Below are 26,260 nucleotides of genomic sequence, written 5' to 3'. Positions count from 1 at the left end.
TGGGAGAAATGGGAAAATATTGAGGCCAGGTGATATGATGGTTTCTTCTGACATCAACGTGATATATTTAGGTGAAAGACGATACTTTAACATTTGTGCACATCTCGTTGAAAGAAATTATATTCACATGCAGATCATATATTTGGCTCATTTCATAAACACACGTTTTATGCCATGCATCCGAGAAATGTGAAATCAAGCCAAGTTTTACATAGCCCACATCATTTTACACATTTGGGAAGGTTAATAGTAAAAATTCTAGGCAACTGATTTAGGTGCTTTTTAAAATTTGGAGATTCTACAGCTGATTATAGATTTAGAGGAAGTTGGAAAACCTCAACAAATTCTTCTTTTCTTTAGTTACCAGAGAAGGGTACAGAAAAGAATTGCTAAGCAGGAAAGAATGGTTTTGCTAGTTTCCACAATTCCTTTTCACCACCATCCTCCTTCAGGCAAAAGTTAGCCTGTATTTTTAAGTGTCTGGGTATAAACATGCCTGTATTAAAACATTCTCCTTGTTTATAATTTTATGATTTATCTATATATCTTTATTTTTGGCTACTGTGGCTTTTACAGCTTTCTAATTTATATAGCCATTTGTTTAGGCTGTCAAAACATTTTTAATTTTAATTACTGTGTATCATGCCTGAGGCTGTAAAACTGTCAGATAAATCTGAGACTCTGCATAAACATGTGGAGAAGTGCATGTGTTATCACTCAACAATTGCTAGTGGGCAGTTAGCAAACGTCTTTCTAGGGGGTGGGTTGGTTGGCTTCTTTTTCCCTCCCATGGTGGCACAGGATGATGTTGTCAGGCTGGAGTCTGGACACTTCATTACACGCCACATGTTGGTGACCTTGGCACAAAAAGGGCAAGAGTGTGTGATGGACCAGTCACAGGCTGGGCAGCCTGCACACGGCTGATGGGAGAGCACTTAATGTTTAAGTTTGTAAGACTGGGCAACCAGATAATCAACCTGGCACTCATTTAAAAACTTAACTTGGGAAGAAGAGTCAGACCTATTAAAAAGTAAGATACTGTATTTGACCAGCAAAATGTGATCAGGGATTTGGCTCTTTTTTCTTTCTCATAAAGTCCTGGTAGTACATATGTACGCATGCAAATATTCATCCATCCATCCAATCATCCATCAAGCTACTTTAAATCCCAAAGTCTTGAATTTGAGATCAGAAGACTTGAACTTGAGTCTTGGTAATGTCCCTTCCCAGCTATGGTAACCTTGAACACATTCTTTAATTGCAGATTTATATTACAATGAGCTGAAAAACTTTTAGAGATAATTTAGCACATTATCCAATATAACATCTAGATCTATGATGAGATACGGTTCTAGATTATGCCTGTATTTATTCTGACAATGTAATATAATTACAAAGTTATGACTTTTTATGTCAATCTTAGGGAAAATTCAATGCCTAGGGAAAGTTGCCTCCACTCTGTGCCCACTTCCCATAGCCCTAGCCATTGAAGAACTGGAAAGAGAATGGCACAGGGAAAAATGATGATAGAGACCCCTTTCTGCAAATTGCTTTTGCTGATCTTTTCTACCTTTTACCCTTGACATGCCAAATGCACATTAATGAGGCAAGATGTCTCTAAATAAATGTCAACTAATTGAGCTGTTGGATGTGCAGCATTGAGTTTTTCAAAGGGCTTCTTGTCTTTAGTCTAGAATCTCAACCTGGTAGAGGCATTTATAATACAGAGCTAAAATGATTATTGGTATGAAATCTTTCAGACAAGAAGCCCTAATAGAAAAATGAAGAATCTTATACTTTCAAATATTAAGGTTTAGTGATTATAGACTATTAATTGACTGTAGAAGTCACATGAATTCAAAAAATATCCCTTATGTACATTTGACTCTTTGGTGGAAAGGTGCTTAACTCAAGAGAAGATTTTAAAAAAAAAACATTTTATCATCTTCAATATAGGAAAAACACTTTTTAAAAGATTTTATTTATTTATTAATGAGAGAACAGAGACAGAGAGAGAGAAAGACACAGGCAGAGGGAGAAACAGGCTTCATGCAGGGAGCCCAACCTGGGACTCGATCCCAGGACTCCAGGATCACACCCTGGGCTGAAGGCAGTGTTAAACCACTGAGCCACCTGGGCTGCCCTGGGAAAAACACTGTTAAACTAGCCCTTCAGAACTCTATTTTTCCTTGAAAAAGTAATGCTTTTGCCCTCCTAATTTTCCAATATAACACATTTCTCTTTTCTACCCTGAGATTTAATAGTTCCCTGTTGGAGTCATTTGCTTCCTTATCAAAACATATCTCACTCAGGGCTTTTTAATGCTATTTAAGTTACTGCTTTGTACTAGACACCGAGTAAGGGGCAGGAGATTTAGTAGAAATGGGCCACAAACAAGAAATCAGAACTGGGCTATATTTCTAACAGGATGGTTATTGACAGTTGTTTATCCCAAGCCAACTATGTAGACTTGACTATAGATTATATCTCAGTTAAACAAAGTTTGATTTTTTTTCTTCTCTCAATACCAAGCACATAGGAATAATTAAAAATGATTCCAAATTAATAGGTATATAAATTAAGAGTGAGTGTTTCTCTTTTTCTCTCTTTCAGATTTTGTTAATTTCACCTTGCAATCTATACTAAGAAATAAAATTAAGAAAAAATATAACACCCATAATGCTACTATTATTCAATTATAATTTGCCTTTGCTAAGGAAAGACAAAAATTAAAAGGAAGTATATATGCCCGTCACTTGATTATTTGCTTCAGCACAGGAGATCAAAGAAAGGCAACTTCATTTGTCACTGCGCTGTTCACAACAGCCAAGAGGTAGAAGAAACCTGTATGTCCACTAATGATGATTACATAAACAATATGCAGAATATACATACAATGGAATATTAGGGAATCCTGTCACATGCTACAACATGCATGAACCTTGAGGATGTTGTTATGCTGAGTGAAATAATTCAGTCAAAAAAACACAAATAATGTACAGTATCATTTAGATGAGGTGTATGTAGTAATCAAATTAAGAGAGACAGAAATTAGAATGGTGACTGCCCAGGCTGGGGACATGGGAAGAGGAGTTGTTTAATGGGTGTAGAGTTTCAGATATGGCAGATAAAAAGTTCTGAAAATGTGTTTCACAACAATGAAAATAGACCTAACACTACTGATTGTACACGTAAAAATGGTTAAGATGATAAATGTTATGTCATACAGTTTCTACCACAATTGCAAAATAAACGTAACTAATATTGAATAAATGCTATGTTCCAGAGAGTTTACGTGGATTATGTTACTTAATCCTCTCTATTCCATCATTGGACAGGCAAAGAAACACATATAACTTAAACAGTTCTCCAGGCTTTAGGTTCAGAAGCTGAGGACCTAGAACATGAATCCAAGTATTTATCTATTTTCCTCTTAGGAATGTCTTCCACAAAGCATAGATAAAAATGTCATAGACACTGAGTAGATATTACTAATACTTAAAATAACAGCAAAATAATACATGACCTTCAACTGTGGCTTTGCTACATGTCTTTTTCTGATGGCTTTACACATGACCTATTTAATCCTTGAAACTTATGACTTAAGTATTATTATTAACCTCAATTTACAGATAAAGTTAAGTAACTGCTCAAGGTCAAGGGGTCAGTAAGAGGCAGAGATCTGACTCTGGGTAGTCTGACCTTAGTGCCCTAACTCACATTACATGATCCAAGAATGAGTGTCTAGTTGGAAGGTGTTTCTTACCATTTTAAGCCTTTCTTCCCATACATTATCAATGTAAAGAATCAAGTGGAATTGCGCAGTTGGCAAACAGCCATCGTTAACTCTATTTTAAGGAAGACAATACAGAAGATCTGCTGGAGAAGTTAGGAATTTTGTGCAGGAACACATGGTGAGTAAATGATACAAGTAGTATTTGATTTCAGGTCTCCTGTCTTCTGGCCACATGCCCATCCTCTCCCATTACTAGCTGAGGTCTACCCCAGAAATTCCCTAGCCCATCTGAGATATGGGAACCTTGAGTGTGTCACGGACACTCCCTTACTTTCACATTCATTTTTCTGAACTCCCTGTGATTGCAGGTGGCCCTAGGTCGGGTGGGGATTTGCCTATCAGGGCCTCTGATGACAGCCTTGGGGGCAGGCCACAGGGACAGCCTTGCCTGAGGGGCTCTCCTGGTCTGCTGAGGAGGCTTGGGCACCTCTGTGTCCTGCTCTTTCCTGACATGCCCTCAGAGAACAGGATTTTTATTGGACACTTGGTGACAGGCACAGAATGTGAGCAAAAGGAACCTTGGTTTAATATCTCATGAGATGGACAGCACATATTATGCTGCTAGTAACTCACCACTGATTTACTGCCCTGTATGACTGGTGTTTTCTGAAGGAGGGGGAGGAGGTAGGAGCAGAAACTGTTCTTTTTGTCCCAAGACTTCTTTTACTGCAGATGTTTGCAGCTGGCACTCCCTGCTATTCTTCCTCTGTGGGTGCATACGCATAACCCACATAATCATGTTTCTGTCTTAATTACCTTTCTATTACTTAATTAAAAGACTTGATTCTGACGCCAGAAAAAGCTGGCAGATCTGTTAAAATCTGAACAGAGGGAGAGCTGGGCTGTACTTGAAGCAGTCAAGGCCTCCTTACCCTTGAAGTCTCTCAAATGAATGAAACCATAAATCTTAGACAACTTATTTTCCCTCTCTCTAAATAATTTTAATATGTTAGAAAATAACTGGCCCACAGTTCTAAAGTTGCATTTGGGTTCTCTAAGTTCCACGTACCCATCACTACATAACAAAGTACCCCAAAGCTTAATCCCTGAAACAGCAACCATTTTTCCCCCATAAGTCTATACACAGGTTGGGTGACTGTGGATCTGGGTAGGGATTGTCATGCATGTTTTTGGGCTGACTTGTGGGGTCAGATGGGGGTGAGCAGGTCCAGTGTGGGCTCTGCTCTGACCAACATGGTCTCTCATCCTCCAGGCTGCCCAGGCTTTTTCTCACTGTGGTTGTAGGGTTCCCAGAGAGGAAGCAAAAATGTGCTGCAGCTTTTTTTAAGCCTTTGCTTATGTCAAGTAGGCTAGCTTCCTATTGAGACTTCTCAATAGCTCCCCTATTCAGTCTTCTACTTCTTGGGGAGTAGCTCTCCCCCAAGAAATGCAGATAATGTTTTCTCTCCTTCTATGCAAGTGCTAGCTTACGATGGTGCCTTGGATATGGAAGATGCTAAATGTCCTTGAAATGAATGGTTGCAGGGTGTCCTGACCAAGGGCCCAAGTCTCTCAATCATATCTCTTTTGGTTCAAGTAACAAGCATCTCTTTAAACTGGCTTCAACAAAAAAAGAAACGAACTTGTTTCATTGAACTCAAGGCCAGGAAATACAAACAGGTTTCTTGAGGGGCCAGGATCAGGGACTGAAAGTTATAAAGCGCTGAGTCCACTCCATGGGCCAGAGGCCACCCTTACTTCAATAAACTGTGAGGAGGAAATGGCCCCAAGTGTCACACGGTACAAAACTTGGCTGCCTGCAGAGCTCTGGATGGAGCAGTATCCATTACAGACAACTGTAGGTAGAAGAGGTGTCTTAAAGAATTAAGAAATTCTTTAAGGTGTGGTAGATAGCTTCAAGATTCCAGTCCCCTGGTCAAACACTAGTCTAGGCACTGCTGTCAAGGGATATGGCAGATGGAATTAAGGTCCTAAATCAGTTAACCTTAAGATATGCTGGAGATTATGTGGTTGGGTCTGACCTATGCAGTGTTTTCTCCAACTGGTAGCAGAAAAGGAATTCAGAGATACAAAGCATGAGGAGATCTGACATGCAACCTGACATGCTGTTCCTAGCTTTGAAGATAAGGGCATGTGCAGAAGAATGTTTATAGCCTCTAGGAGCTGACAGCAGCCCCTAGGTTTCAGCGTGCAAGGAAATGGGAGACCTTAGTCCTGTGACCAAAAGAGCTGAATTCTACTAACCATCCCAATGAGTTTGAAGCATATGACTTCCTAGATCCTCTGGAAGAGAGCCTGGCTGGCCAACACCTTGATTTTGGACTTATGATACTCTTAAGTAGAGAATCCAGATGAACCACACTGGACTACTGACCTTCAGAAACTGAGATAATAAACAGGTGTTTTAAGTTTCTGAATTTATGATAACATGTTAAGAAGCAATAAAAAATTAATATATAGGGTGATTACCACTTCCATTTTACTTCTTGAAAAAGCCAGTTAAGTGTCTGACTCTTGATTTTGGCTCAGGTCATGAGATCGAGCCCTGCATCAGGCTCCATGCTCAGTGAGGGGTCTGCCTAAGGCTCTCTCCCTCTCACTTCAATGTCCATTGAAAGATGAATGGATAAAGAAGCTGTGGTCTATGTATACGATGGAATATTACTCAGCCATTAGAAATGACAAATACCCACCATTTGCTTTGACGTGGGTGGAACTGGAGGGTTTTATGCTGAGTGAAATAAGTCAATCGGAGGACATTGTATAGTCTCATTCATTTGGGGAATATAAAAAATAGTGAAAGGGATTGTAGGGGAAAGGAAAGAAAATGAGTGGGAAATATCAGAGAGGGTGACAGAACATGAGAGACTCCTAACTCTGGGAAATGCACAAGGGATGGGGAAAGGGAGGTGGGTGGGGGATTGGGGTGACTGGGTGACAGGCACTGAGGGGGGCACTTGACAGGATGTGCACTGGGTGTTATGCTATATCTTGGCAAATCAAACTCCAATAAAAAATATACAAAAAAAACACTCTCTCCCTCTCTCTCTCTCTGCGCCCCCATCTCTCAGATAAATAAATATAATCTTAAAAATTTGTTTTTAAGGTTTTGAGGGAAAAGGAACATGACCATTCGAAAGGGTAAGTTGTGTGTGTGTGTGTGAGAGAGAGAGAGAGAGAGAGAGAGAGAGAGAGAAGTTAAATTTTGAACTGAGGGAAGGTAAAATGGCTTTTGTGGTTTGCACATTAGGCTTTCAAGGATATAGCATACAACTTTTAAGGCACTGGTAACCTGAGGGTGAGTGTATGCACATGTGTGATAGATAGAGAAGATAGAGACAGAGAGACAGATAGACTGATAGGCAGACAGAGAAATATAGGAGAAAAAGAAATGAGGAAGGAAGAGATTTGTAAAAAGGTACTGAAAAGAAATGAAAAGCCTTCAATTTACCTCTACTTCTGCATATTCCATCTTCTTCTCAATTATATTAATATCATCAGCTCTCAGACTTGCTCTAGTAAATCTGATCTCAATCTACATATATGAATGAGAAAGACAGAAGGACAGAAGGAGAAAGAGAGGGAAAGAATATAAATGAAAATGAAAACCAGGGAATTCACCGATGCTGTATAGGTTGGAATTTGATACTATTCCATAAATCTCCCAATTCTTCAGTAGAGTTACCAACTCAAAAATGCTGAGAGTGATTGGATTTTCTTATGGGAAGCAGTGAAGGTGCAGGAACTTTGATGAGCATTAGAATCAAGATGTGATGCAGTGCACCAGGGAACAACTTCTAAAGGGCAAATGCAAGGGATCAAATGGGATGAGATGTAACCTTCTTCTGACCTCTGTGAATTTCCAGTGGATGTTTGGGGTTACACAAATTTAGAAAACTTTTCATTCAATAACCATTCTTTGAGTAGGTGCTACTCACAGGTGCTCAGATTGGTGTTACTGGGAATACAAGAGTATATGATGATGATGGTGATGATGGTCACGATTGAGATGATGATGGTGATGATGGTGGTGACAATGGTAGTGTTGAAAGTAATAGCGGTGATGATGGTGATGATTCTGGTGATGATGGTGATGGCAGTGACCATCTTGACAACAGTGGTGACTGTAATGATGATGGTGACAATGGTGATGGCAGTGATGATTGTGATGACAGTGACAACGATGCTATGAGTTCACAAAGAATCATATCTTTTCTCATTTGATCCTCACATCTAGCTAGGGAGATTAACAGGACAAGGACATATGGCCTTTTTTACAATAGAGTGAACAGGGCTCTGGTGACCATCCCAAAAGATGAAGACAGAGCTAGAACCTGACCCAATCTCTGAATTCGTGTGTTTTGTTTTTTTTCCACTAACTTAGTGTTTCCTGATTATGGTGCTATCTCTTCTGATAGTGGGCCTTATATTTTAGTAAGCATACAAGCAAACCTAGAAAAATAGCAGGCATTTATTTTAACACATTCTAGAAAAATATATAAAATTAGCACTGCAAAGACATAGTCTCAGTGATACTATTTCTTAGGATGAAACCCAAGCAGGTACAAATTAAGTTTAATACTAAAATAAGAATAGTACAGATAGGGAAGATGAAATATAAAAGATTAACATTGGGATACTTGAGTGGTTCAGCATTTGAGCGTCTGTCTTCAGCTCAGGGAGTGATCCCAGGATCTGGGATCGAATCCCAAATTGGGCTCTCTGTGAGGAGCCTGCTTCTCCCTCTGCCTATGTCTCCGCCTCTCTCTGTGTTTCTCATGAATAAATAAATAAAATCTGTAACATTTATAAATAACACATTACACCACATTGTAGATGTTTATAATCCAGAAAATGGTTAGGACAAGTATGATACCTATAAAACCAGATACCAGTTATCATAACTGTGACTCCTGATGCTCTCCTTGAGTCACATCCTGGAGGAGGAGCCAGGACAGCTGGTTTTAATTACACTTTTGCCTCTCGTTGAAAATATGACTTTGGGCAAATCATTCTGGAAGTGCTTTCCTTATGAAATGAAGGAATTGAAATTGTCTTTGCCAGCGCAAATACTTGGTGTTTGAGTAAACCCACTAAAGGCCTAGTAAAATGTATCACATGGTAGATTCTAGGGCTGGAATGCCAGAGCTCGAATTCTGGCTTTCCTACTTATTAGCAGTGTGAACTGAGACAAGATTCACCTCTCTATTCCTCAGTTTCTTTATTCACAAAAGGGAGGTAATAACACAATTCCCACAGAGTGGCTGTGAGGATTCAGTGAGGTGATTAGAGGAAGACTGTCTAGTGTAATAAACACTATGGACATGTTTGCTATTATTACCTCAGGTCTTCCGAGGAAGGGTCTGTTGCACTCATTCAAAAGGATGAAAAGAAGTTTCATGGAAAAGTAGCAACTAAGATGGGCCAAATAGGATATCAGCTTACCATCATGGAGCTTTCCAACCATGCCAGGGAAAGAGGTAGAGCCATGGCAGGAAGGTGAGGGCGAGCAGGCCAGGGAGGAGAGGAAGGTGAGTCTGTAGGTGAGTCTGTATAATTCTTTAGAGACTAAGTAGAAACCACCACTGCTCTAGGTTGCCTGGGTCTTCTTTCCTCTGTGTTCTGCTCACACTTTGGGACATCACCTATGTCTGAGGCTACCAGGCAAGCTTGGCTGATTTGTGGGAAGGTCATACAAGGTGCAGTGTGGTGAAGCAGTATCTAGCTACCTCCTAATGATTCCATCCCAGCAAGAGCAGCGGCTCTGGAGAAGATCACAGCAAGACCCCCAGAAGGAACCTGCCAGTATTACTGAGGACTGGACTTCTGTTTTAGCCCCCTTATTCTAATGCTCTAAGAACAACCCACTCTTCTCTGTTTCAGGACGGTGGCTGCTCAACAGATCATATGCTACTCTGTTAACCAAACACAGTTACTCTCTCCACATGCTATTAAACACAGCTACATTAAAATAATGTGTAGGTTGAGACAAATACATACCATCACAGATAATTGGGAGTTAAGTCACTGTGACAAGCTGAATAACTAAATTAACCCTATTAAAACCTGTTTTCATGGGGTCAAAGGCTTTTCGGTGGAAGAAATCAGGTGTAAAAGAAAGCACTCATTTTTTTGAACACCTTGCAACACTTGCTGAAAAATAAACCAGTCACTGGAAGAAGCAAACAAACAATTTGACTTAGTTCAAGGAAAAGATGAAATGAGGTCACAGGTATTTTCTATTTTTAATTTAAATTCTATTAGCTTATGAGGGGACACTATTTTTCCTTTTATTCCAGTAAAAGCATTTTATGATTAGTATTCCAATATGCTGAACGTGACTTGTCTTAACAGTAAATCACCAGAACTTAAAGAAATTTCAATTAAAACAACAATGTGGTTTAATAGTCAACCTATCAAATTTGGAGAACTTCACAAAATGATAAAAATTCCATGCTAGTGAGAATATGAGGAAACAGGCTTAAACATGGGAACATATATTCCTGGAGGACTATTTCAGAGCCAAAGAATGATCCAATGTATTATGTGCATTTCTAGACAAGTCAAATATCTACTAGCTAAGGTAATAAAATGACTATACTTTATGCTACAGGAATATAAGCTCATTGAGAGCAGGAATTATTTTGGAATCATTCCAACCTCTACCCAGGACCTAGGACAACTGCTAGCACAGAAGGAGCAGTCTATATATATATATATATATACACACACACACACACACACACACATATACTCATATATATATAACATATATATTCACACTATATAACATATATATACTCTCATATATAACATATATTCACATATATATAACATATATATAGTAACAGATATGAATTATAGTGTTTTTATATCAAAAGACACCTAACTGCTTATTCATAGGAATGGAGGAAATACAATATGATCTAACAATACAAAGGGATATAATACAGCTGTTAAAAATAATGCTGTAGAAAAAAAACTTCTATGAAACAAAAATGTGTTTTTGATCAATTGTCATTTGTAAATAGCTGATTTTAAACAATACATATACTATAATCTTAACTTTTCTATAAAGAGTATGTACGTAAAGACACAAAACTTCGGAGATATATACTACTAGAACATTAACATCCTGGTTGTAGGCAGTTCTAGTTTACTGATAATATTTTTCTCTTAATTTTGTAAAATAAGAAAAAAAAGTTGTAATGAGAATCACAGGAGATAAGGGACAAGGTTGAAATGATGAGTAAACTCCCTTGAAGTGAAAAGAAAATTTTTCTGAGTATCTCTAGAGAGAAGATCCAAGACCAATGGGAGAATGGTGCTAGGAAGCAGATATCGATTTGGCCCAAGAAATCAGAGCTGTTCAAAGACAAGGTGTGCCACAACGCGAAGTAGTTAACTCCTTGTCTCTAAAGCTATGCAAGCAGAGGCTAGGTGACTATCCAAGAAAGGTTAGTTAATACATTAGAAAAAATCTTGGACTAAATGAACTCTAAGTTCTACAAATCCAAAAATTGAAGATTCCATGAGATGACTGGCAGAAATTCCTCTACAAAGTCTATTTGATATGATACAGAATTCTTCTTTTATTGACAAAGGATGGGTTTCTATTTATCCTTTTATTTCCTGTAGTATCTTCCCCTGCCTGTTGCTTCTTTGGTTTGTCAGGTCTCTCTGGAAGCTGTCCTTCTTTACTTGTTTACTACCTGTATGATCAGTTTCATTCTTATCTATTTTGATGGCTTCTGGTTCTTCAAAAATACCCTACAGAGTGTCAAGTAATCTTTATAGTTATCATGAATCTTCTTAAAGTGAATTGGTTTTCAACAAGCTGAGCTTTCCCTTTATTAATGCCAAAGGATAGGTTCTAGAAAAGGGAGTCTAGGATGAGAGCCAAGAGCTTCTGAACAGAGAGGAGAGAGGGTTCTATACACCCACTTGATGGGTTTGATGAGGGCTGTTCCGAGGCAATTAAAGTGCCCATAGAAAAATCATTGTCTTTCTTGACCTATCATACATTGGTCAATATCTATTTGTAGCCTCAAATGTTTGTTTGACAGGAAACTACAGAATAATTTTGATTCTGAATTTGGACCTAATTTTAAATAGCTCAAAGGAGCTCTGTTTAGATTCACACTATGAACAAACTCTGTATAAAACCAACTATATAGCGTACACGAATCATGATTTTTGAAGTTCAATTTTGAAGGCAGTGCAGGGAACAAGGATATATTCTTATACAAAGAGAGCATCCTATCTTTGGTTTTTAGTAACTTGATGTTGGATAATATTTGACTCAACTCTCTCCCAAGCTTGGTCCCCCATGGTAGGTTAGAGTGGAAAATTTATTTGGTACAGATCCAAGTGCTCCATGAGGATAGCTTAAAGCAGATCCCAGAGCCTTCTGTGGAATTATTCTGGACCCAACTGCTCTTGCAAAAACTTACTTGGTCAGCCTTGCAGAGCAGTGAGGGGGTTTAGAACACATACTTATTTTTGTGATAAAACTACAAAACTTCTTAAGACATACTTGTTCGCTTTATAAAAGAACACAAAGTGCTTGCAAGGTGCCAAGTTCATCATTTGTGTGAACCATTTCTTGGAATACTTTGGAATAACCATGTGGGCTCTCTGGCAGGGAGTGAAAAAGAGAATGATAAAAGATTATAAAACCATTCCAAATGGTATCTTCCATGGTAACTGAAGCAATGTTTTCAGGGAAGACTGCTGAAACATCACACTTCTCCCATTGCCAAGAACTCCTGGAAAATCACGAGGTAAGCAGATTAGGCAGAAAGCATTTGGGATGCTTCATCAAGCCTGCTGAAGCGCCTTCGAGCAATATCCCATTTCATTAGCTATTCAATGGAATGGGAATAAGAGAACAGGGATGCAGTGCTGACCAACAAAACAGAAGGTCACTGTGAGGAGACTTCCTACCCTGCTGCCCATTGCCAAGTGCCACTCTTAACACATTTCCAGTTGGAAAAGGCCCATCAGCAAGTTTCTAGGACAGGGAATTGGAATACACTCTTCTCCATTGCTCTCTAAAGTGTGTGGCCTCAGAACAGTACGGAAGCTAATTGGGACACATGGCACAGTGCCTGCAGACCTTCAAGCCTTTCTTGGACTCATCAAACCAATCCATGTGCTTCCTGCCATACCTTAAGCTTCAGATCTTCTGGAGAGGCAGATAATAAGAGGGAAGAGGATATGCAGAATGTTGTAGGACAAGGTGACCTGCTCTTAGTTAAGAAAGTAAGCAAAGCTGTCAGCTTTTGAGAAGAAGCGAAGGTCAAAGAGGAGGTCTTATAACACCATGTCCACAGATACTCAGAGATGGAGAGATGAGAACAGTAATGAACATGATAAAGGCTGAAGAGCCACAGGGATATCAGACTGACCTCGTCCATGACACAGATATCTATATAAAGACTTTTAGATAATAATATTTTAATGCCAAGTTCTTTTCATTACTTTGGCTAAAACACAGGAGTGGACATTAACACATATTTGGCATGTGGGCCATCTCCGGTATACTCATTTCCTTTTGCTTAGTCATGTAGCCAGCAGCAGAGCTGATCTCGACTAAGGTGGTTGGTACTAATTGTTAGTTTCCAATTACTAGTTGTTCAAGGTTTATCAAGTATTGTGACTTTAATTAGGGCCCTAAGATGTAAACTGCAGTGTCTTTAACAGACACATTCCGATGGGGATAATTTGATGAGCCAGTTGCTGTTGTATAGTAATTGAAAACCAAAGAGAGATTCACATATGAATAGTAAATTAAGATGTGCAGTAGTAGCTGGGATTTATACCTGGACCGTTAGAGGCCTTAATGACCCCATAAAAGGGAATAAGGTCATTTGTTATTTAAAGGATCATAAGATATTGCATTTCATAAGGATATTGAGCATGCACAAGGTTAAAGCGCTCATGGGTGAGCCAGATTCCCCCTTTATTCCATTTATAAGCAGAACCAGAAGAGTTAGCACTTCTTTGTAATAAAGCTCTAAATTCCAGAATGACTTGCTGCTCTACGTCCCAAATCCCAAAGGGCAGCTGCTGCTGGGCTGGGCTTTGTAAAATGTTAGTTTCATCCTCAAACTCAGCACAAGCACTGAATCCTCCATTTTAGAACCAATTAAAGTGAACGGTTTTCCAATTTTCTGGGACAGATTGTCACAAGTGGCTGAATGGGGAGACCCAGAGGTCTGGAAAGGTGGCAGGGAAAAGTCTAATCCTTGGTATTCTTTGGGTACAGCAGGTCTCATTTTAACTTGAATAAAAAATTAAAAGGGCTTTGCTATATATATATAGATGAGGGGGTTAATAGTGGAAACAGAACTCTCAGTTACCCATAGAAACAAAGGGAAAATCCAAAATAGCAGATTATCCAACATAATACGTGTTGGCATTTGGAATGTATGGTCAGCATTGTGTTTCCAACCTTAATTATGTTTCTCTTAGGCTGCTGTTAGAGTTAGCTGTGTTCCCCTTACACACAAGCTAATAGCAGGAAAGGAAAGCCAGGGACTACATTTCAGGGTTCTAGCCTGGGATTAAAATCTGGTTGCAGATAAACCCTTCTGTAGATAATGGAGAAGTGACTCCGATGTCTTTCCTATCTATGACACATTTTGTTTCCTTCCTTTTGTGGCAATAGACATGTCTGCGGACACATGCACAGACTTTCCCAGAGAGCCATGCAATCACTTCTGCTATCCTTATCATGCAGTCTACAGATGTTTTTTTTGTAGCCAGGGTCTAACCAGGCACAGCAGAGGCCTGTGAAAGGACAGGTTAGAAAATGAGGAAACAGTTTCTCCAGGTAAGTAATTAGAACAACAGGAGCAAATCAGAAGACTAAATGTTGTTATTTAAATGGAAATTCAGGGGATCCCTGGGTGGCGCAGCGGTTTGGTGCCTGCCTTTGGCCCAGGGCCCGATCCTGGAGACCCAGGATTGAGTCCCACGTCAGGCTCCCGGTGCATGGAGCCTGCTTCTCCCTCTGCCTGTGTCTCTGCCTCTCTCTCTCTCTCTCTATCATAAATAAATTAAAATAAATAAATAAATAAATGGAAATTCAGCCTGGTCCCCAACATGCTGCAAATTTTACCCATACAATGTTAAAAGGCCCAGGTGATGAGATTCTTAAGTGTGTGACTATGGGTTGTTGCATTCATGTGATGGGACTCCAGGAAATATTTTTGGTGTGGAAAGATGATCATACAATCACATGTGTGCACTGTTATTAAAATGATCAATTATGAACTATTTCGAACATGCAAGAAGGTACAGAAATAACAGGTACCCATATATCTACTTCTCAGAATCATAAAATTTTGACAATCTCTTTTCTTCAGATTAAAAAAATAGTTACAGATGTGGCTGTGGTCAATTACAAAATACACAGAGAAGTCATCTTCCATTTCTCCCTGTCAGCCTCCTCTAATGTGAGTTTGTATTTCCTCTCATCAAGGGTAATGTCTTTATCTTATGCCTTGAAACTGGGCTAGCCTAGTGACTTGATTTAGCCAACAGAATGTGATTCTTTGACTTGATGTGGTCAGTGTGCACCAGTTCTGAGCCTAGGCATTGGAGAAACCCTGTTAGCTGCTTTGTGAACAGGACTGGACTGTTCTGCTGGGTGATGAGAGACACGTGACCCTGTCACTCCTGTCACCCAGTGACAGCCACCACCTACCCCTCCCCATCTGCCAGCTGACTGCAAATGCATGAGTGAACTCAGCTAAGAGCAGAAGAGAAACTTGAGTGGTTCCCAGCTCAAGTTGTTATCCATATGATCATGAGCAATAATAAGTGGTTGCTATTTGCAAGCCATTAAGCTCCAAGGTGGCTTGTTAGAGGACACTAGGCCATGGATACAATGGTAAAACCTACATTCCCCTTATATCTTCCCTCTCCACCTCCTCCTCTACCTTGAAATTTCCACTATTTTGTGGTCCATCCCTCCAACACATATAAAGATATCCTAGGTGTATACAAAATCAATAGGTGTGTCTAAAAAAATCAATATTAAATATTATTCGTAAAATGGTGTATAAGGTGCTATTTAAAAGAAAGATAAATTATACCATATTCTACATATCCTTTGCCTCGTCTTTTCCAATCTACTTGTTTTTATAAATATCCATGGTGACACATGTGGATGTCATTTATTTTAAGTACTGTATATTTTTTCAGTGTATGAATACGCCACAGTTTACCCATTTCTTTACTGCCAGAGTAATGAGGAGCTGTGTTGAAACGTCTTTCAGCCTTACCATGCTATGATTCAAATAAATGCAAACAGGTAAAAACATTCTATAAAGAGTCAATCAGGATAAGAGAAAGATTCCTTAAGCCTTCATGTACCAAACACCTCTTAATTAATTGATGGTTTGGTTGTCCCTTGAACAACATAGGTTTGAACTGAGTGGGTTATTTAGATGCAGATTTTTTTAAGTAAATATAGTGCAGCACTATAAATGTATTTTCTCTTCCTGATGATTTTCTTAATAACATTTTCTTTTCTCTAGCTTACTTTAAGAATACAATATATAATTAACACATATTCTGGATGTTATGTGTATTAATTGTTTATGATATTGATTAGGCTTGTTGTGGTCAACAGCAGGCTATGAATAGTAAGGTTTTGGGGGAGTCAAAAGTTATATGTGGATAAAGAAGAGGTGAGATATATATATGTATGTATATATGTATATACACACACACACAGAGGAGAATATTATTCAGCCATAAAAGGAATGAAATCTTACCATTTGCAACAATGTAGATGGATCTGTGGGTATTATTTAGGTAAGTAAAATAAGTCAGACAGAGAAAGACAAATACCAGCTGATTTCACTCATATGTGGAATTTAAGAAACAAAACAAAACAAAAAACAATGAAAAAGAGAGAAACCAATGAACAGACTCTTAACTTATAGAGGACAAACAGAAGATTTCCAGAGAGGCAGTGGACGGGGGAATGGGTGAAACGGGTGGAGGACATTAAGAGTACACTCATCTTGACAGTTACTGAGGAATGTGTAGAATTGTTGAATCACTAGATTGTACATTTGAGACTAATAGAACACAGTTAACTATACTGGCATTAAAGTTTAAACAATTTTTTAAAGTTATACATGGATTTTGAATTACACTGGGGTTGCCACCCCAATCCCTGTGTTGCGGGGCACCTGAATAAAGCAAAGAACATTTATTCCCAAGGTACAAAAATTTCTACATTTTTAGGTCAGGATTCAGAGAAATAAGCCCAGGAATATTTAATTTAATGTCAGTCACTTACCTTTAAGGGCTTTACACAAAACCACATAGTTTTACCTTGAGAAAAAGATTATTAAAGTGTTTTTTATGGTCTGCAAACTCATGGAGTTGTTTTGTAATGTATCTTTGTTAATATCCTTACAGGAACTGATCCCTCCATATAGCTGACAGGTAGAGGCTGAAAGTGCAACAGAGGGATGAGTGCTTTCATATCAGTATTTCCATGTGAGTTGTGGTGATTTGTCAGTGTGTGTGTGTACATGTGCACGCACAGGGATGTCAACAGAGGGTGATCGCGGGAGTGACCACATGCCCAAATTTGCCTAGGACAGACAGTCCTGGTTTACACCTGTTGTTACCACATAATAATTAGTAGTGTCTCCTTTCATTCACAAAAGGAGTCCTGACTCGATGATTAGCGACATGGATACCGTGGTGCACATGGGGTATGCTGTCCAGATCCCTCTCATGAAGGACTTGTTACTGTTTGCTATGAACAAATGGTCTGTGGCTTTCTGCCCCCTTCAGGGTTGGCCTCAGTGGTAGAGGCCTGCTTCAAAGTCACACTTCTTTCCAGGAGTGGTCCACATGCAATGACTTTCAGGAATTATAAAGATGTGGCTCTTAGCTCATCCAAAGGACTCTGGATTTCTGGCTCAGTATTCTAAAGTTCTGAGTGAGTACCACCACCCTACCAACTCCTTGTTCCTTCCCTCTCACAAGTGTTGACCCTAGGGCACTCTTAAGCAAACGTGCAAATTGCACTTTAGCATCTGTTTCTTAGGAATCCCAACCTACAACAATTGGTATGAGAAGAGGGCTTTTTGAGCTGGGCCAACGTGATGATCAGAAAACTGTGTGAAGATTTCTCAAAGAGTTAAAAATAGAGCTACCGTACAACCCAGCAATTTCCCTGCTGGGGATTTACCCCAAAGATATAGATGCAGTGAAATGCCGGGACACCTGCACCCCGATGTTTATAGCAGCAATGTCCACAATAGCCAAACTGTGGAAGGAGCCTCTGTGTCCATCGAATGATGAATGGATAAAGAAGCTGTGGTCTATGTATACAATGGAATATTACTCAGCCATTAGAAATGACAAATACTCACCATTTGCTTCAATGTGGTTGGAACTGGAGGGTATTATGCTGAGTGAAGTAAGTCAATCGGAGAAGGACAAACATTATATGGTTTCACTCATACGGGGAGTATAAAAAATAGCGAAAGGGATTAAAGGGGAAAGGAGAGAAAATGAGTGGGAAATATCAGTGAGGGTGACAGAACATGAGAGACTCCTAACTCTGGGAAATGAACAAGGGGTGGTGGAAGGGGAGGTGGGCGGGGGATGGGGTGACTGGGTACTGAGGGGGGCACTTGACGGGATGAGCACTGGGTGTTATACTATATGTTGGCAAATCGAACTCCAATAAAAATATACACATCTTTGTTTTTAATTTTTTTTTAATTAAAGAAAATAAGAAGCTGAGGGAAATGACTCCTGTGAAAAGCTATGATCACTTGCCATTCCAAACTTTGAGTCAGCTTTCCCAACAGGAACAGGAACCCCCATGAAGAAGTGATGGGGTCCCCTGGATAAGGATGCTGCAGTAACTGCCCCGTGTGATGGTAGCAATGCCCCCCAGTTGTTCTGCAGAGGGACTGACATTTATTTGAGTGAGTGCAAAGCAGAGAAAAGGGAATACATCAACGTCCCCAAAACTGCTGAATACAGAATCCAAGCTGACACTGGCGCCCAGAAATCCAAAGCACCATCACGACACCCTTGTTGCACTGAGAGACGATGATAGCCAGCAGATGCAGCCCTGGTTAAGCTCTAGGTCACAGTAGTAGGTTCATTAAGTCTACAGAACAATTCGGTAGTCATTTCTCTGGTCTGTGCTCATATAACCTAAGAACTTCGAAGAGGTAGTTGGTATCACCTTCTCTCTGAGTCCTTGGACTGTGGAGTAAGAGCAATCATGGGGGGCGTGGAGGCCACGTGGAGGCTCCCACAGCAAAAGGCAATGGAGAAAGGGCTGGCCAATGATGCCAAGAGTGCCAATACGCCAAATCTAGCACAACATTGCAACAGGATGTTGAAAACATTTCCTCTCCGGTGCTGCCTTTTGCCGCCAAACCCAGCAGAATGGAATCGGAAGGAAACATGTACAGTCTGATCAGGCCACCATGACTGAGGAGGTCTGCTTTGGGAAATGAGTGATGTGCTCTTTCAGACATTGACTTATTGCTTAGAAACAACAATTATTTACTTTAGCAGAGCTCCTTTTTATTAGAGTAAAATGTCCCAGTCAGCTTATTGGTCTCTTGCCTTTAATAGCTGTTCTCGAGGTAATCAATGACTTTTAACAGCCAGGCTCAGTTATCAATGTACACGAGTAAGTTTATTGATTTGACAGATACTTTTCTTCACTGGGCACCAATTATTGCTATCTGAATTGTGCCACATTAGGCTAGAAACACCATGTAATCTTGCTAGTTACTTAATGCATTCTGGTGATTGGCTTCAAGAAGCTTTATAATCACACTGTTGATTTGTGAGTTAACAATACTTTAAAATTCCACTGAGAGCTAAGAAGCAGAGTCTGCTTAAAAAAAGGTTAATAGAATAAGACATCCAATCTATTTCGTTTTTGTGAGGGTAAATGAATGGAAATTTTACAAGGCTATGTAAATCTTACATTTTGTGTTCCACTGGAAACTAGGATATTTCTAAAAGAGAAAAATCACCCAATATTGATACCCGTAGCTCCATTAAAATGCAGACTATTTGATTTCATAAACATTCCTAAAATTAGAAATCATTAAAACTATTAAAAAGACATGCCTCCATTTCTGATTAAAAATGGAGAAAAATCAAGATTCAGAATGTCATTAATATTATTAACCCAGGCACTAGCCTAGCTGCTTAATTAAAAAAAAACAACAATATAAAAAAAGGCAGTGAGGGCTCCAGCTAGCAGAGCAGCCTCAGGCTGGACAGAGGCTGTAGGAGGTCTGTGTAATGACATGTCCTTCCAGCCCAGAATTTAGCCCCTGAAGACATCTGACATTTCCTTGTTCTGTTGTTTGTACAGTAGAATTCATTATGGTTGCTACCATTGAGACCAACACTCTTTTCTGGTCTGAATCTTTCTTGCTCCGTCTTTCGTTCCATCACTTATTCAATAAGTAATTACCATGTTCTAACAACGTGCCTTGCCACAAATCAGGCCCCAGTGCTACAGTTGTGAGTAATGTAATGATGGAAATGGAAGTACTTCCTCCCTATACCCAGTTCTACCATTCGTAGTTCTTTTCAAATAAAAATAACTTGATTGCTGCTACAGGGAAATGATTATGAATTTCAAGTGTACCTAGAATATCAAAAATAATGGATATTTGGGGCCAAATTCCCAGTGTGGCTTACCTTGAGTCTGTATTTTTTAAATCTTATTTGTCCAAATTCTGAAATATTAAAATTTCACATTTGAATGAATAATTAAACAGCACTGTAAAGTTCAGGATGCCCAGATAGAAACAAATTTAGTTAATATTATATTTTATCAGAAGAATATGCTTCATCTTGCCTTCTTGGGGGCCTACAGTCTTCACTAAAATGGTCAGATAGCAGTCTTCCAGTCCGGAAATCCATATGCAATGATACCAGGGTGGGTTCATGAAGTTGGGACTTCATATGGGAAATGACCAAAATATTTATTACAAGTGACTGCTGCCAAACTAGGTAATGAGGACTATACACACATTTGACTATAATTAATTCGGGTCTAAATTCATATAAACACCCTACATGTAGAGTGGGCTTCTGTTCCAAGTTCCAGTTTCTTTTTATTAAGAAAGTTCTTAGTCATTGCTTCTTCAGATGTCCAAATGCATTGTGAATATATCCATATTTGTGAATTTTTAAGGAGATTTGCAAAGGGCTAGCTGTCTACTCGACTTGCTAATTCTGGAAAGCATTCTGCAGATCTACTGGCCTCTGAAGCTGTTTCTCTACTCTGAATACTTAATCCTGAACCTATGTTCTTTGTTATAATCACCATCCGTGTTTTATGGCTCTGGCAGTACATTTGGAATTATATTTCACAACTTTTTCCTACTGATTAGCTTTATGGAATATAGATGAGTTACCAGTTTCCTCACTTCCTTTCCTGGAAAAACGTGTCATATAAGACAGAACTTGAGCCACAGACGGGTGTAAGAAGTAGTGTAAGAAGACCTAGTTAGGGGTCCCTGGGTAGCTCAGCGGTTTAGCACCTGCCTTCAGCCCAGGGCATGATCCTGGAGACCCGGGATCGAGTCCCACATCAGGTTCCCTGCATGGAGCCTGCTTCTCCCTCTGCCTGTCAGTCTGTCAGTCTGTCTGTCTGTCTCTCTCTTTCATGAATAAATAAATAAAATCTTAAAAAAAAAAAAAGACCTAGTTTGGGTAGGCTAAGCTGCTGTGTCAACAAAACAAATTTAAGAATATGTGATGGCTCAAGTACAACAGAAATGTATTTCTTCTAACCTAAAGGTCCAAAGCAGGTATTCCTAGCTGGTGGTGGCAATCCTCCTATGCCTGTTTCCCCCATGAACCTGAGGGAGAGGCGGACCCACCCACGAAAAGAATGCACAGGAATGAATAAGGAACATGGGGAGAAGCTGCCATAGGAGCAAGGATCTCTGATTTGTCCTTAATACATGGACAAGTGCAGACCTCAAGGCTCTAGTATGACCTCAAGGGAGTGAGAGAGGCTCCTGAAAAGTGACTGATATTGGGCTTTTTGTGAACCTTGCTGGATGAGGCCCAGAACCTAAATTTGAGTCAGAAAAACAAAGAAAACTGACTTGGAGTTTTGTGGAGGAATATATGCCACATTTATATAAACCACAGTGTATTCCATTGTTGCAATGTGAAGCTACCAATTCCAATTTTCTAAGTTTTGGTCAGCTCCATTTCTGTCTCTAAGGATATGCTGGTCTTTCTGCAAAGATACTGGTGGTTACTTCTCTGCGTTCAGGAGACACTGGGTGGTGGTCCTCTCCATCCACCCCCTCCTCCCTCATGACAGCTGTGGTCATATCCCTCACCATTTCTACTACCTTTTCCTTTCCTCTCACTGCTCTCCTTCTTGATTCTGCCAAGTTTTTCTCTCCCTCATCTGAAGATACCTAGTGCTCATCCTCTTCACCTACTATGGATCTTTCCACTTTCCTCTCAGAGCTTTGCTATCTTCAGACAAACTCCTCCTTCTCAAATGCTGCAGTGCCTCTTGAAAGAACCACCGGCTGACCGGCTCTTCCATTTACAGTTTACATAGAGGCCTAGTGGGATGCACATTCTACTTCAGGTCATATGAAGTCTCTTCCTGATTAGAATCCCAGTAAGAAAGAATCCATATAAACCATGAAAAAATGAGGTACTAAGCCATTACACATTGTCTCTTGCCTAAAACGACACTCCTACCAAACCACTTACGGGACGTAGTACACAGACTTCCACGTATGATCGAATGCTCAGGAGCTGCATGGTGAAGACTCATGATAAAAATGCAGATGATATAAACCAATAGCTTAAGAGTCTTTTTCCTGCTTGTATGGTATGGTTTGGAGAGAAATATCTTCATCTAATGATAGTTTGGAAAATTCATTTCCTGATTTTTTTCTGTGAACTAAATTCCAACAAGTCTTTTGCTATCTGTGTTTTCCAGAGATCATTTAATTTTACTATATTTAGGCCACAAGAGACAACACAGGCATCAAGGCACATCTCATGATAAGTAGCTTAGGTGTATCTTTCAGCTTTCAAGAATTTCTGAAAAATCTGATTTTTCTTCTTAACATGATTTATATATTGCACACAAAAAAGAAAAAAATTTCAGCATGGGTTGAGGGGCATCACTAATGTTCAGATATGCACCAGAACCATTATATGAGAATATTCTAACAAAATAATCACAGCTGATCTAAATGGTTGATAGTAAAGTCAGAGTATATATGTGTGATTAAATAACAGCAGCTACCATGAATCAAACACTAATGTGTCAAACCCTGTATCCTGTACTTTATATGCATTATTGATCCAATCCTTACAAAAATCCTGCACACATTAGCCCCATTCCACAGATAGTAAAATTGTGGTTCACAGATGTAAAATGACTTTCCCACTGTCTCACATCTAGGAACGATCAAGCTGGAATTCAACTCAAGGTGGTTTTGTTCCAAATGCCACATGATTCATCATTTTACTACCTCCATGAACTTTGTTCACCTTTGCATAATTTTCTCCTTTTTTTGGAGTTACATTTTTTTGAATTTATTTTTTTAATTCAGGTATAATTAACATATAGTGTTACATTAGTTTCGAGTGTACAATATAATGATTCAGCAATTCTATACATGTCTCAGTGCTCATCAAGATAAGTGCACTCTTAATTACCTTTATCTATTTCACCCATCCTCCCCACCCCCATTCACCTCCTCCTCACCAACCATCAGTTTGTTTTCTCTATTTAGGAGTCTGGGGTTTTTTTGTCTCTCTCTTTTTTTTTTCTTAGATAATTTGCTTTGTTTCTTCAACTTCGCATGAGTGAAATTACATGGTATTTGTCTTTCTCTAACTTATTTCACTTAGCATTATGGTTCTAGGTCCATCTATGTTCTTGCAAAGATTTGATTCTCTTTTATGGCTAAGTAATACTCCATAAAAAATATAGATCACATCATCTTTATCCATTCATTTATTGATGGACACATGGAATGCTTCCATATTTTGGCTATCATAAATAATGCTGCAATAAACATAAAGGTGCATATATCTTTTCAAACTGCTGTTTTCATTTTCTTTGGGCAAATACCCAATAAAAGCATTGCTGGATCATATGGTAATTTCATTTTTAATATTTTAAGGAACCCCCACACTCTTTTCCACAGAGGCTACACCAATTTGTATTCTCATCAGCAGTGCCTGAGGATTCCTTTTTCTCCACATTGCCAACACCTGTTGCTTTTTTTTTTTAATTATTTTTATTTTTTAGCCATTCTGATAGGTGTGAGATGATAATTCATTGTGGTTTTAACTTGCATTTGCCTGGTGATTAGTGATGTTCAGCATCTTTTCACATATCTGTTGTCCATCTGGATGGCTTCTTTAGAAAAATGCTATTCAGGTCCTCTGCCCATTTCTTAATTGGATTATTTGTGGTTTTTTGGTATTGAGTTGTATCTATTCTTTTTATGTTTTGGATACTAGCCCCTTAGTGGATATATAATTTGCAAATATCTTATCCATTCAATAAATTCCTTTTAGTTTTGTTGGCAGTTTCCTTTGCTGTGTAAAAGTGTTTTGTTTTTTTATTTTGGTGTAGTCCCAACAGTTTAATTTTGCTTTTGTTTCCCTTGTCAGAGGGTCATATCTTTAAAAAAAAAAAAAAAAAGTTTCTATGGCCAGTGTGTCAAAGGAATTGCTGCTTATGTTTTTCTCTAAGAATTTTATAGTTTCAGTTCTCACATATAGATCTTTAATCCATTTTGAGTTTATTTTTGTGTATGATGTAAGAAAGTATTTAACAAAGTACAACATCCATTCGTGATTAAACACTCTCAGCAAAGTACAGCTAGAGGGGACACACCTCAACATAATAGAGGCCTTATATGACAAACCTAAGCTAACATGAGACTTGGTGAAAAACTGAGAGCTTTTCCTCTAAGATCAAGAACAAGGCAAGGATGTCTGCTCTCATTGCTTTTATTCTATGTAGTACTGAAGTCTTAGCCACAACAATAAGAAATAAAAGACATGACATCTAAAGTGGTTAAGAAGTAGTAAAACTGTCACTATTTGTAAATGACATTATACCATATATAAAAAACCCTATATATGAATCCACTAAAAAACTGCTAGAACTGATACATGAATTCAATAAAGTTGCAGGATATAAAATTAATATATAGCAAAAGAAAGAAAAATAAGAAAACAATCCCATTTACAATTGCACTCAAAATAATCGAATAGCTAGGGATAAACTTAACTATGGTGGTCAAACACATGTACTCATAACACTTTAAAACACTGATGAAAGAAATCAAAGATGACACAAACAAAAGGAAAGATAGCCCATGCTCCTGGATTATAAGAACTAATATTGTTAAAATGTCCATACTATCCAAAGGAGTCCATAGTTAATGCAATCCCTATCAAAATACCAACAATATTTTACACAGAACTAGACCAAATAATCCTAAAATTTGTATAGAACTGCTGAAGACCCTGAATAGCCAAAATAATCTTGAAAAAGAACACAACAGGAGGTATCACAATTCCAGATTTTAAGATACCCTACAAAGCTGTAGTAATCTATTAATAATAATATTAATTATAATTATAATTATAATTAATTAATTATAATTATTAATACTATTAATAGTATGGTACTGGCACAAAAATAGACACAAAGATCAATCGAACAGAATAGAGTCCAAAAATAGACACACAAATTTGTGGTCAATTAACCTAAAACTAAGAAGGCAAGAACAGGAAAAATTCTCTTCAACAAATAGTGTTGGGAATACTGGGCAGCTACATGCAAATGAATGAAACTGCACCACTTTCTCATACCATACACAAAATAAACTCAAGATGGAGTTGCAATTCGGATATCCACTAATGAATAGGTTAATTTTTCTAATTGAGTCTACTGTCTTCTCCCTCTCTAGTTTTTTTTTTTCTAACAATTCATAGTTATTGGTTTGGGGATGGTAGCATAACCTTTACAATTCATTTTTTTAATATAAGGAAGTTAAAAATAATTTTGAAAATTTGGGGCATTTCATAAAACAACATAGACCAAAATATTATGCTGGATTTTCAAAGAGAATCTTTCTTCTTGTATATAAAGTTCTAAAAAGAAAGGTGAATCCCTGGCAAAAGTCAATGGTTAATGATTAAGGGCACTTAGTTCATGTTGATTGAAACGACTCGGGGTGGAGTTCAGTTGAATTTTAACAGGGTTTTGGGTGGTCCATCAACAGAGTGAGTGAGCTCTCATTTGCTTAGGATTAACCCACATTAGGTCCATTGTCCCTGCTTAAATGTTAATGACGTGCCTCTCTCAAAAATTATTTGATCTGAATGGTAATTTTATAGCTGTCCCTTCCATGAACAACCTCTCCCTGGATAAACATTAAGATCATCATTCTTCAG

Source organism: Vulpes lagopus, chromosome 2 (assembly GCF_018345385.1).
Source record: "Vulpes lagopus strain Blue_001 chromosome 2, ASM1834538v1, whole genome shotgun sequence".
Lineage (NCBI taxonomy): Eukaryota > Metazoa > Chordata > Mammalia > Carnivora > Canidae > Vulpes > Vulpes lagopus.
Note: the sequence above shows the minus strand (reverse complement) of the source record.